At 40.8% G+C, this 13,053-nt stretch overlaps 1 protein-coding gene across 5 annotated transcripts in view; it reads right to left on the bottom strand.

The window, feature by feature from the left end:
- Positions 1 to 13,053, bottom strand: part of LOC140481571 (dachshund homolog 1-like) — a 593,017-nt gene that overhangs the window by 552,582 nt on the left and 27,382 nt on the right. The window lies entirely within an intron of this gene.

Raw genomic sequence — 13,053 nt, 5'->3', positions numbered from 1 at the left:
GTGGGTTTACTCTTTGATTAAAACCATCATCCTTTGGTGATGAACACTTTTTCAGGATCAGATTTCTACTCCAAATTCTATCAAGGAATATTTTCTCAAAACAAATCAGTGCTTGATTACACATTTGCAAGGAAGATGCAATGACAGTTGATATAACAATGGGTTTGAGAGTAGACTTCAGCAAAACTTCAATTTGGAAATGCAGCACAATTTTGAACACAGGCAGAAGATGCTTGCTGCATCCATAGTGGAAACTCTCAGCTTTCTGCACCTTCTTAAGGTATTAAAAAAGTGTCATTTAAATAAATTGCTTCTCTGATATCAGAAATAGGACATAACAATGCAATCTTCCTAATGGAGAACCAGCCAAAGTAGCTTCAGTGAAAGCCTTTGACTGGCAACAGTTTAATTAGCCTAATCGCCTTTTATTTTGCTTCCTTTCACAGGGAGACATCTTAGAATCTCCATAAAGTTTCAAAAAGCTTATGTCAAATAAGACATTGGAGAACATCGTTGGAGAAGAGTCAGGACCATATCATCCTTATCACCACTTGGGTTCGAAATGACTACAAGAAGCCACAGCAATCAATGTAAAATGTTAAGCTACATTCTACTGGGCCCTTAGATGCCCAGCTGACTAAGAACAACTTATGTAGTATTACGATTGCCCAAGCCCATGTCAATGTTTGCTTGCTGCTATCATTCATTCAGTTTTATAACTGTGAGGAACGTCTCGAGTCAAATGGACCAAAATAATTTTGATCCAAATTAGCAATAAAAATATCAGCAACCAAAATCCTACACTTGTATTGCTACAGACACCAAAATAAGCTTTAAAAGCGTGAGAGGTTGTATGCGTCCAATGGATCAGTCTTCCACACAACATAAGGGGAGGCTACAGTGTAGTGATAATACCGCTTGGACTATTAGTCAAGAGATCCAGGTAACGTTCTGGGCACCCAAGTTTGAATCTGGCCATGATTCTTGGTGGAATACACATTCAATTTTTAAGAAGATCTGGAATTAGGAGTCTAATGGTGACCATGCATTATTGCCAATTGTCAAGAAAAACCCATCTTGTTCACTAATGTACTTTAGGTAAGGAGAACGACCATCCTTACCTAGTCTGGCCTCCATGTGACTCCAGACCCACAACAAATCAGGCTGACTCTGAACTGGCCCAGCCAGCAACACCTTCATCCTATGAATGAATAATAAAAATACAACTCTGGGGCATTCTGTTCCTACCATTGACTATTTCTTATATCGGATCCAGCAGTAATGTGTTGCATATTGGAAAACAACATTATCATCCAAGTGATTTTCTATTTGAATTGAAAAATTTGAATCTTCTAATTGTAGTAAGAGTTGATAAAAGCTAAGTACAGAAAATTCTGGAAATATGAAAGAGAAACAGCAAATGTTGAAAATACTCAGCAGGTCTAGCAGCATCTGTAGAGACAGAAGCAGAGTTAACAGCACAGGTTGATATCCTTTTGTCAGCATTCTGTTTTCAAAGCCAAAACTTATCGAGGCATACTCCTTGACCACAGTAACTGCATAGTAATTTAATTAGAAAGAAACATAGGTGCATCAGTGAATTTCTAATGGTAATCCATCAATTCTGATCATCAGGGATGCATTTAGGAAATTGGAAAATCTGAACTCTACAATGGTATCCATCATCTATTTAATTATTTTCTCAATCAAGCAAAATACTGCGTGTGCTGGAAACCTGAATGAGAAACAGAAAATGCTGGAATACCCAGCAGATGAGGAAGCATCTTTGGCAAGAGCAATAGACTTGACGTGACCTAAATTTTACCACAGGCATGAGGACTCTGATCCAGCCTCCTCCTTTACTGTTGCCACACAATGACATGAATCTGTTCCAAACAAGTTGTAGACTCATGGATCTCAATTATATTATTTTAATTCTTCTATTATAAATAATAACAATCTCATTTTGGGACTCACCAACCCTTATATGATGAAAATGGTGACCAGCTCTTGTCCCAAGATCTGATGGACAGTAATACATTAATATTGGTTAAAAATTAGAAGGTGATGCTGACAGAGTTAGATGAAGAGGGATGGAGAAAGACATTTGTGAAGCAACTGTGACTCAGCTGGGCTAAACAGCCTCTTTTTGTGCTGTACATTATAGTTTTTCTATGTAATATCGACATACTTTTGTCTCAAACCCCATCCATAAATCAAAGACCAGAAATTTCCACGTGATGGATTGATGTAAAATGTATGGGAGGTTTCTGAATGTGAGCATAAATACTTTCTTGTTGTATATTTAGAGTGAACTGGATTTCGGGACTTTTTTTCTTCAGTGGAAATTCTTTCATATATTTTAAATCAAAGAACAAATTGGAATATTCTGCAATAGCCTTCATATTACTTGGTGTGTGTAAAGTGCCATTCAGCTTTATATGCTAAAATGATATAAACATGCATACACAGAGAGCCACACACATAGTATGCACCCATATGGAGACAGTCCCCTCATGTGCACATGAGCATGTGAACACACACATGCACATGCAATCCCACAAATGAGTTAATACTCACACACACATCAACAAACATGTGCACAGGCACAGGAACAAACACGCTTGAGCATGAACACGCAAATATGTGCACGCAAGGATCCTTCCAAAGATTTAATGAAAATGGTGTTACAAGGAAACCAAATAACCAATCAACAACCAAATAAAAAGCCTAAAAGAGCAATAGCTTTATGACTTGACCAGATGAATGTACATTTTTGAGGATGTTCCACAGATCTCATTTTTAATAAACAATGAAATACTGTCTGTGTAAGCTAGTAAACAGGAATACAGTCTTTTCAATTACAGCTTGTCTGGTATACCTATTTGCAAGCTGTTCATCCGTTACCTCACAGGCTGCATTTGCTTTCTGAAATGCAGCCCTATGATTGAAGCCTGTGGTTTTAATGGGACTTGCATCAGAATTTAATGGTTTGTTGCTAATAATCAAAGCAATGTTTACATCGTTGTCCTTAGGTGGTGATGGGTTTTTCATTTTGTTTCTAAGAGGCAGAGTGGAGAGCATGATAATGTCAGAGCTGATAAATCAAAGCATCTGAGTTCATCTCTAACCAATAGCTCTAATGTTTGGGCAACATGGGGCTCAGTGGTTAGCACTGCTGCCAGGGATCGAGGTTCGATTCCACTGTCAACCAACTGTGAGAGGTTTGGACATTCTCCCCATGTCTGTGTGCGTTTTATCCGGGTGCTCCAGTTTCCTCCCACAGTCCAAAGGTGTGCAGGTTAGATGGGTTGTGATGCTATATTGCTCACTGTGTCCAGGGGTGTGCAGGCTAGATGGATTAGCCATGGGGAATGCAGGATTGCAGGCTGGGTAGGTCTGGGGCTGGGTGTAATTGTGATGCTTTTTGGAGGATTGGTATGGACTCAACGGACCGAATGACCTGCTTCCACACTGCAGGGATTGTATGATTCTATGAATGTTTGTCTGATCTTCTAAGGCTAACATTACAAAATGCTTGGAGAAGTGAAAGATGTGTGGAAAAAAGTGGAAGATGGCTTTTTAGACCTCACAAACAACGCTCCTATAATTTTGGCATCTTGAGCATCTTAGATTTTCATTTCCCCACCATTGGTGTTCGTGTGATCCACTGTGTAGGCCCTTAGCTCTCAAATTTCTACCCAAAATCTCTTGGCCTAATGACCTCTCTTCCATCCTTTAAGATGATTCTTCAAATATATCACTTCTGCCAAACTTTTCAACCTACATCTCCTTCCGTGAGATGGTGTCAAATTTTGTTTGACAAAACTCCTTAGAAACATTGTGAGGCATTTTACAATGTTAGGCATGCTATATAGTTGCAAGTTTGCTTTTTGTTATGGACAGATATATCATAAGTGGAATAAATTGGGCATCTCAATTCTAGATTTCTCGCATGTTTACTGCTTTGTTGTTATAAAGAATTGTCTTGGTTTCTTTTTGATGTTTACTATCTTTGGAAGGAATGTAGAAAGAGGAAAATACACCAAGCAATTATGGATGTTTATCCATGCTTTGTATTCAGAGATAAATGACATAAAATTGAATGCCTAATAAAGTATGCCTGCTAAAATGAACTGACTAAGGAAAAGTCAATTGATTTCCTAATTATAACTATCAAATGTATCCCTGCTTCCTGACTGCTCCTTCATTCAACTGACTTCTAGTTATGGTGTAAGTATTTTGTTTGTACTCCTTGCATTATATCGATCTATCCAATGCTCGAATCACATGACATTCTTGGCTGGAAACATAGAAGTGCAGCACCCTGCAAAACTTAAAAGAGCAAAAGAACAGCAAATGCTGGAAAAGTCTCAAACGAGAACACAGTGATGGAAATGGGCAGCAGATATATGGCATGGGGAAATAGAATAAGTAGGGTGTTGAAGATTCGGGTGTGTTTCTTTTCAGGATACACACTAATTTATTTATGCTGAATGATTTACCATGTTGTTGGAGTCTGTTTCCATGCTGTACATCTCTGTGCCTCTATGACTCTATGAGTTAAACGTCAGTTATTTTTTTTTCCGAATGTTGCTTCCAAATATCTGTATGATATGGTATAAGTTGGACTTGTAATTTAGGAATGTGTCTGGGGAAATCACAAACACAACTCTGTCGTCAACAACAACAACTTCTGCTTACCCAGCACCTTTAAAGTAGCAAAACATCCTAAGGCACTTCACAACAGCAATTATCAAACTAAATCTTATACTAAGAAACATAAGTAGCTATTACGGCTGATGACCAAATGCTGAGGAAAGTATTAAGTTTTAAAGGAGGAAACAGAAAAGTGTTGAATGGTGAAAAGATTCAAGGATGAGATTCCAGAATGTAGGGATTAAGCTGAAAGAACAGTCTCGAGGAGGAGTACAGGGTTATTGAAGTCTGATGGGGCAGAAAGAAGTTATTGAGGTTCAAAATAAAATAACATGCTCTGCCACAGTTGGGCAGGTGTTGGTTGAGGAGCTGCATGGGTATGATGCTCAGATTTTCCCACACTGTTTCCCCTAGGGTTTGTGCTTGGCCTTCGCCTGGGTCTGAGAAAGATGCTTGAGCTGCTTGGCACCTTGGGGGATGCTTTGGTCTTGACCAAGAGCTTCCCACTAGTCAGTGGGGATGTTTTGTTTTCCCAGAAGTGTGAAGGATATCTTTGAAGCATTTCTTCTAGTAACTGCTTGCAATAAAGAAATGCTGAATAGGGAACTCATTTTGGGAGCCTTGTGTCGGGTAGCCACCATGGCCCTAACACCAGAGCTGATAGACCATGACCAGTGTTTTGACACTGGGGATATTGGCCTGAGAGCAGACACTTATATTGGAGAGCTTATTCTGCAATTGGGTGGTCAGGGGTTATGGTGGTGATAGTAGCAATATTTCTCAAGGGATCTGAGATATCTACTATACATTGTCCATCACTCTGCAGCATAAAGAGGGGATAAACCAAGAGCCTGTTCTGGATTTGAGCTCTTTATTGTCAAGCACGCTCTTCCTCAACATCGGAGGTGATGCTGAACTCAAAGGTCAATGTCTCACCTCAATGAAAGAAGGTTGCCAAGGTATGAAAATTAATCCAAATTGCCCAGTGGCTAGCCATGGATGTTGGTTGTCAAGGTCAGTGTTGTGTGGTAGGAGCAGACTGGTAGAGGATCATGTCTTCCAGATAGTTAGCCAAAGGCCCATTCTCACATATGCCTCAATGAATGTGTTTGAAGCTCAATCTCTGAAAGTTTGCACACAGTAGTGTCTGTATACAGCATCTCAATGACAGAGGTTAGGGTGGTTTGGTTTTGGACTGGAGGTGATTCAGGTTAAATAGTTTTCTGCTGAAGACTAAAGAACCTTCACTCCAGCAGGAAGCTTCATGAATATGAGGTGGAGTATTGCAGTGTGGAAGATAGAGAGTTGGTGTGATGACAGAGCCTTGTTTCATCCCAGTTTTAACATACGTTGTATTTGTTGTGAATCCATTGGTAAGGATACCAGCTTGCAAGTTGGTTGAGATGAAGATGGAGAATGGTGATGAGTTTCTGCAGACTGTCACAATACAGCAGGCACCACATCCACAAACATTCACTCCCATACAGTAGCAGTACTATGTAGCATCTACAAGATGTATTGCAGAAAGCAACTTCTAAATCTACAAACACTACCACCTAAAAGGACAAAGCAACAATAAATGGGAACTCCACCATCTGAAAGTTCCCCTCCAAGCTGCTCATCATCCTGACTTGGAAATACATCATTATTCATTCAGAATCATTGGGTGAAAATCCTGGAACCATCTGCTTAATGGCATTGTGGTTGACCTTCAGCATTTGGACTGCAGCGGTTCAAGAAGGCAGGTCACCATGACCTTCTCAATGGTGATGAGGGATGGTAATAAATAGTGGCCCAGCCAGCAACATCTATGTCCCATAAATGAATGTAACGAAAGGACAGAGGCAGTCAATGGTCATTGGAAGAAATGCTTTGAGGCTTTCCACACTCAAGACTCAATTGTTGACGTGAGTGTTCTCAACAACATCTCAGAGCATGCCACCCACAACCACTTCAGAACATTCCAAGCCTGACATGAGGGTGATTAGGACATTCATCAGCTGAGACAATAGACAATAAACAATAGGTGCAGGAGTAGGCCATTCTGCCCTTCGAGCCAGCACCACCATTCATTATGATCATGGCTGATCATCCTCAATCAATATCCTGTTCCTGCCTTATCCCCATAATCCTTGATTCCACTATCCTTGAGAGCTCTATCAAACTCTTTCTTGAAATTATCCAGAGACTTGGCCTCCACAGCCTTCTGGGGCAGAGCATTCCACACACTCACCACTCTCTGGGTGAAGAAGTTTCTCCTCAACTCTGTTCTAAATGGCCTACCCCTTATTTTTAAACTGTATCCTCTGGTGCGAGACTCACCCATCAGCAGAAACATGCTTCCTGCCTCCAGAGTGTCCAATCCTTTAATAATCTTATACATCTCAATCAGATCCCCTCTCAGCCTTCTAAACTCAAGGGTATACAAGCCCAGTCACTCCAATCTTTCAACGTAAGATAGTCCCGCCATTCAGGGAATTGACCTCGTGAACCTACGCTGCACTCCCTCAATAGCCAGAATGTCTTTCCTCAAATTTGGAAACCAAAACTGCACACAATATTCCAGGTGCAGTCTCACCAGGGCCCTGTACAGCTGCAGAAGAAACTCTTTGCTTCTGTACTCAATCCCTCTTGTTATGAAGGCCAACATGCTATTAGCTTTCTTCACTACCTGCTGTATCTGCATGCTTGCTTTCATTGACTGATGTACAAGACCACCTAGATCTCGTTGTACTGCCCCTTTGCCTAACTTGACTCCATTTAGGTAGTAATCTGCCTTCCTGTTCTTGCCACCAAAGTGGATAACCACACATTTATCCACATTAAACTGCATCTACCATACATCTGTCCATTCACCTAACCTGCCCAGGTTACCCTGTAATCTCCTAACATCCTCCTCACATTTCACCCTGTCACCCAGCTTTGTATCATCAGCAAATTTGCTAATATTACTTTTAATACCATCATCTATATCATTAATGTATATTGTAAAATTCTGCGGTCCCAGCACTGATCCCTGTGGCACCCCACTGGTCACCGCCTGCCATTCCGAAAGGGAGCCGTTTATCACTACTCCTTGTTTCCTGTCAGCCAACGAATTTTCATTCCAAGTCAGTATTTTGCCCCCAATACCATGTGCCCTAATTTTGCTCACTAACCTCCTATGTGGGACTTTATCAACGGCTTTCTGAAAGTCCAGGTGCACTACATCCACTGGATCTCCCTTGTCCATCTTCAGAGTTACATCCTCAAAAAATTCCAGAAGATTAGTTAAGCATGATTTCCCCTTCATAAATCCATGCTGACTCTGACCTATCCTGTTACTGCTATCCAGATGTGTTGTACTTTCATCCTTTATAATTGACTCCAGCACCTTTCCCACCACTGAGGTCAGACTAACTGGTCTATAATTTCCTGCTTTCTCTCTCCCTCCTTTCTTAAAAAATGGGACATTTGCCACCCTCCAATCCACAGGAACTGATCCTGAATCTATAGAACATTGAAAATGACCACCAACGCATCCACGATTTCTACAGCCACCTCCTTCAGTACCCTGGGATATAGACCATCATGTCCCGGGGACTTATCAGCCTTCAGACCTAACAGTCTCTCCAACACCATTTCCTGGCAAATATAAATTCCCATTAGTTCATGTCCTTCAGCCACTATTACCTCAGGGAGATTGCTTGTGTCTTCCCCAGTGAACACAAATCTGAAATACCAATTCACCTCTTCTGCCATTTCTTTGTTCCCCATAATATATTCCCCTGTTTCTGTCTTCAAGGGCCCAATTTTAGTCTGAACCATTTTTCTTCCTTTCACATACCTAAAAAAGCTTTTACTATCCTCCTTTATATTTTTGGCCAGTTTACCTTTGTACCTTATTTTTTCTCTGCGTATTTCCTTCTTAGTAATCCTCTGTTGTTCTTTAAAAGCTTCCCAGTCCTCCGTTTTCCCACTCATCTTTGCTATGTTATACGTTTTCTCTTTTGACTTTATAGGTTTCTTAACTTCCCTCATCAGCCACAGCCACCCCTGCCTCCTCTTAGGATCTTTCTTCCTTTTTGGAATGAACTGATCCTGCATCTTCTGCATTATACACAGAACTATCTGCCATTGTTCCTCCACTGTCATCCCTGTTAAGGTGTTGCACCATTGAACTTTGGCCAGCTCCTCCCTCATAGCTCCATAGTTCCCTTTATTCAACTGAAATATCATCACTTCCGATTGTACCCTCTCTCTTTCAAATTGCAGATTAAAGTTTATTGTATAATGGTCACTACTTCCCAATGGCTCCTTCACTTCGAGGTCCCTGATCAAATCCAGTTTGTTGCACAACACCAGACCCAGAATTGCCTTCTCCCTGGTAGGCTCCAGCACCAGCTGTTCTAAGAATCCACCTTGGAAGCACTCCACAAACTCCCTTTCTTGGGGTCCAGTACCATCCTGATTCTCCCAGTCTACCTGCATGTTAAAATCCCTCATAACAACTGTAGTAATATCTTTGCGACAGGCCAATTTCAGCTCCTGATTCAACTTAGACTCTACATCCAGACTACTATTTGGGGGCCTGTAGATAACTGCCAAGAGGGTTTTTCTACCATTAGAATTTCTCAGCTCTATCCATACTGACTCTACATACCCTGATTCTATGTCCTCCCGCACAAGGGACTGAATATCATTCCTTACCAACAGGGCCACCCCACCCCCTCTACCCATCAGTCTGACCTTATGATAGCACGTATAGTCTTGAATATTCATTTCCCAGGCCCTGTCCACTTGAAGCCACGTCTCTGTTATCCCCACAACATCTTAACTGCCAATTTCCAAATGAGCCTCAAGCTCATCCATCTTATTTCTAATGCTTCGTGCATTCATATATAATATTTTTAATTTGTTACTAGCCTCACCCTTCCTATCAATCCCTATTTCACTCAACTTTATGGCATGATCCCTTTTTGAGTTTTCTGCTCCATTGATACTGTTGTCTTTCTCGACTTCTCTTGTTCTAACTGAGAACCAATAAAGCCACTGGAGCAGGTGATGACATACTGAGATATGGCAGAGAGCATTCTGAGAAAGAATTCACAATCTCATTGTCCTCTTCAAGAAGGAATCGTGGGATCTCTGAGTCACTGGGATCAAGAATATCTTCAGGAAAGCAGGTCAGATTGATTGTGGAAAAACAGTTCTGTCTCTCTGCTTTCTGCCACAGGGACAATCAAAATTCCACTCAATCATCTCCTCCCAGTGCCAAACAAACTATCAATCCTCACTCAATGTTCCTCCACTTTCAGCTGAAATCACATCTTCTGTATTCTACTCTGTAACTACTGCTAATTCAGCTTGCCGATTCAAATTGGGCCTATTTCTCAAGGTTTCATCTAATAATCCTTTCCTCCTGTCGCTTTATCTCACCCAATTGTTGTAGTTGACCTCCCAACACATTCACCCTCAACCACGCCAACTCCCCATGCCTAAGTTGAAACTCAACAGGCTCATCATTCTCCAAATGAGTGATTCTCAATTGCTATTCAAGGAGTGTCCCAACCTTTTCTAATCATTTAGCAACTCATGAACAGAGATCTACAAAGGAACTGAAGAGGAAACATTTTTATCTTGAGTATACTTATGTTTTTTCTACCATGTTAATTTCTGCAGTGTCTGGTAGATTAATCTTAACGTCTCGAGATTTCAAGGCAATGTAGATGGGTTGGTAACCTTCCATCAGCATAATTGAGGTCTACCATGTCCCTGTAAGTATTCTTTGCAGTCCCTAAAGCCAAAACCTTGACAATCATTCCAGTGATATACTGTGGAGGTTGAGGGGACAGGTAACAGAAGAACAGTCATTCTCGGCAAGTTCCATGCAGTGCTCACTAGCAAGTACACTGGCAACCTAAAATCACCCACCCGAGCAGTTGCAAACAAATGCACGTTCCAGAGAAAAATACAAAAATGATGTTTACTTTCAGATAAAAACAAATAGGCATATCATCAGCTGAGATTGTTATTTGCAAGAGATTCAATCTGTTGCACATTTATTTAGTATCAATATGATTTCAACTTGAACACTTTTGATTTACATTTGAACTAATGCAATATTCATTAGTGGGCCAGGTACAAACTTACATACACATGCAATAAAAGGTTTATTTTGTGCCTGTTCAGAATGGTGTGTTATTTAATTTTAATGCCTGAGCACCACCCGTCAGATTTGCTTTCTTTGCTAACTGACAATTTGAGCTCCAGCACAGCAATCATTTCCATATGAATTCACGAATGTTGCCATTGTCTTGTGGAGGGAAAAGAAGCCTAGTGCTCTATGCTCAGGTCTGTGTCTGGTCTCAGTTGCTTGAGAGGTGATCTGTTGATTCATACAGTAATCATATTCTGCAATGCCATGTTTCCACATCAGCATTTTTAAGATCAATTCAAGTTCTGTGTAACAGATGGTTTTGAGTTTAGACTTAAAGCAGATTGATCTAAATCCCTATCTGCCCCAGGTCCAACACTCTGTGGATAAATCTAATTCAGATCAATTTAAATCAGTTTAAAATGATAGCCAGCACTGAATTCATTTCATTTGCTCAGATGTTGTCACTTTGGGTTTTTCTCTGTGCGTTGAGGCAACATTTTGCTTGTGGTGACTAAGTTAAAGAGTACGTAGGAATTCTTCAATGTTATAAGAAGAGTTTTTTTTATATTTAAGAAAATGGGGAGTTGCCAAATTGTTATAAATGAATAGTTTCTTCACTTTTAAACATTGCTTTCTTGTTCAAACTTTTCACTTTGAAGTAACAATATGGGATTTTGAGCTAGCAACAAAACATAAGTCGTATCCTTTCCCTAAAGGCAATGCATTCAGGAATTTTGTGAGCAGTGAGTCTACTTCTCAAAGTCCACTTTGGAAATGGGTCACCTGATCTTCCTCACCACAGTTTGTTTATTCTGCAGCAATTTTAACTAATACTGATGATGCTACCAAAAGTAAGTAGCAAAAGTAGAAAAAAATAATTTGATTAGGGATAATCAGCACGGTTTTGTGAAGGGTAGGTCGTGCCTCACAAACCTTATTGAGTTCTTTGAGAAAGTGACCAAATAGGTAGATGAGAGTAAACCGGTTGATGTGGTGTATATGGTTTTCAGCAAAGCGTTTGTTAAGGTTTCCCACAGTAGGCTATTGTATAAAATCCTGAGGAATGGGATTGTGGGAGATATAGTAGTTTGGATCAGTAATTGGCTTGCTGAAAGAAGACAGAGAGTGGTGGTTGATGGGAAATGTTCATCCTGGAGTCCAGTTACTAGTGGTGTAGCACAAGGGTCAGTGTTGGGTCCACTGCTGTTCGTCATTTTTATAAACGACCTGGATGAGGGCATAGAAGGGTGGGTTAGTAATTTTGCAGGCGACAGTAAGGTCGGTGGAGTTGTGGATCGTGACGAATGATGTTGTAGGTTACAGAGACACATAGATAAGCTGCAGAGCTGGGCTGAGAGGTGGCAAATGGAGTTTATGCGGAGAAGTGTGAGGTGATTCACTTTGGTCAGAGTAACCGGAATGCAAAGTACTGGGCTAATGGTAAGATTCTTGGTAGTAGATGAGCAGAGAGATCTCAGTGTCCAGGTACACAGATCCTTGAAAGTTGCCACCCAGGTTGACAGGGTTGTTAAGAAGGCATACAATGTTTTAGCTTTTATTAATAGAGGGATCGAGTTCTGGAATGATAAGGTTATGCTACAATTGTACAAAACTCTGGTGCGGCCGCACTTGGAGTATTGTGTACAGTTCTGATCACCACATTATAAGAAGGATGTGGAAGCTTTGGAAAGGGTGCAGAGGAGATTTACTAGGAGGTTGCCTGGTATGGAGGGGAGGTCTTACAAGGAAAGGCTGAGGGACTTGAGGCTGTTTTCGTTGGAGAGAAGAAGGTTGAGAGGTGACTTAATAGAGACATATAAGATAATCAGAGGGTTAGATAGGGTGGACAGGGAGAGCCTTTTTCCAAGTATGTTGACGGCAAGCATGAGGGGACAGAGCTTTAAATTGAGGGGTGATAGATATATTTCAGATGGCAGAGGTAGTTTCTTTACTCAGAGAGTAGTAAGGGTATGGAATGCTTTGCCTGCAGCGGTAGTAGATTTGCCGACTTTAAGTGCATTTAAGTCGTCATTGGACAAACATATGGACGTACATGGAATAGTGCAGGTTAGATGGGCTTCAGATTGATATGACAGGTTGGTGCATCATCGAGGGCCAAAGGGCCTGTACTGCGCTGTTATGTTCTATGTTTTATGTTAATTAACTTTTGAGGATTCTTTTTGCAAGAAAGGGAGAATTGGTCCTGTCAATTTTTGATGGCCAATTTTCAACATGTGAGATGTTTTCTGGCATAA

The sequence above is a fragment of the Chiloscyllium punctatum genome, chromosome 9, assembly GCF_047496795.1.
Source record: "Chiloscyllium punctatum isolate Juve2018m chromosome 9, sChiPun1.3, whole genome shotgun sequence".
NCBI lineage: Eukaryota > Metazoa > Chordata > Chondrichthyes > Orectolobiformes > Hemiscylliidae > Chiloscyllium > Chiloscyllium punctatum.
Note: the sequence above shows the minus strand (reverse complement) of the source record. Positions and strands in the feature narration are given on the sequence as shown.